This window comes from Nestor notabilis, unplaced genomic scaffold (genome assembly GCF_000696875.1).
Source record: "Nestor notabilis isolate BGI_N333 unplaced genomic scaffold, ASM69687v1 scaffold17386, whole genome shotgun sequence".
In the NCBI taxonomy this organism is placed as follows: Eukaryota; Metazoa; Chordata; class Aves; order Psittaciformes; family Psittacidae; genus Nestor; species Nestor notabilis.
Window position 1 is genome coordinate 46,770 of NW_009933480.1, and position 872 is coordinate 47,641.

Here is an 872-nt window from a genome sequence, read left to right on the forward strand (position 1 = left end):
AACCCCCCCCCCCCTTTGCTCATCCTCTTCTGTGTTTATTCCTACTTGCTACCTATGCTGAAAAGCCTAAAGAAATTTAACTCAATTCAAATTCTTTAAGCAGGGAACAGTGACCTTTGTGGATCCTTTCTCGCAGTTCCCTAGTAGAAACAGATTAAATGTTAAGTTTTTACACACTAAAAAAGGAAGGGGACTCTTTTGAAATGGAGTAGTTGGAGCCATAATGATGAAGCACAAGCAGTGATCTTTGCAACAGGAGGGCCCGGCTGCTGAGCCTGCACTGGAGATGGGCACTTAAAATTGATGCAGATTTGCTCGCAGTTATTGGACTGTTAAAATGTCCATTTAGAAACTGAGATAAAATACAGTAGATTTAATTTCATGGTGAGACCTGTCAGTTGTACTATAATTATCGTCACTGGTCCTTTTATCATATGTAATAGATGGATAACAGGGAGACATTACTATATACATGTCCCTAATCAGTGTCCTTAAATCATGCCAGTCAACAATCGGACCGGGCGGCACATGGCGGCAGTGCTGGCCCCGCGGGGTCTGGGCGGGCGTGCTCACCTCCACACTGCTGATAGCAGATCACACTGCTCTGGGAGTCTCTGGGAAATCAATACCCATATTTCACCGCCTTGCACCATCCCTCGCTGGGTTCGTGCTCTCTGGCTTTGCCATGAAGTGTAAAGTATTTCCCTCTGGAAGGCAAAGCATTGGTTGTAAGCACCTGCCCGGAGAGGTGGATGTTTGCAGGTCCGCTGCTCATCACCTCCTTTCCTCAGAGACGCTTGTGCACCATTTCAGCTGTGTTAGTGGCTGGGGCTTTCCTCTGCTTGCTCCTTCTCACCATCCAGAGGGAAAGA

At 46.9% G+C, this 872-nt stretch overlaps 1 protein-coding gene across 1 annotated transcript in view; it reads left to right on the forward strand.

The window, feature by feature from the left end:
• The window catches only part of FOXP1 (forkhead box P1), a gene marked incomplete at its 5' end in the record, with an annotated part of 65,878 nt that overhangs the window by 44,955 nt on the left and 20,051 nt on the right, over window positions 1-872 (forward strand). The window lies entirely within an intron of this gene.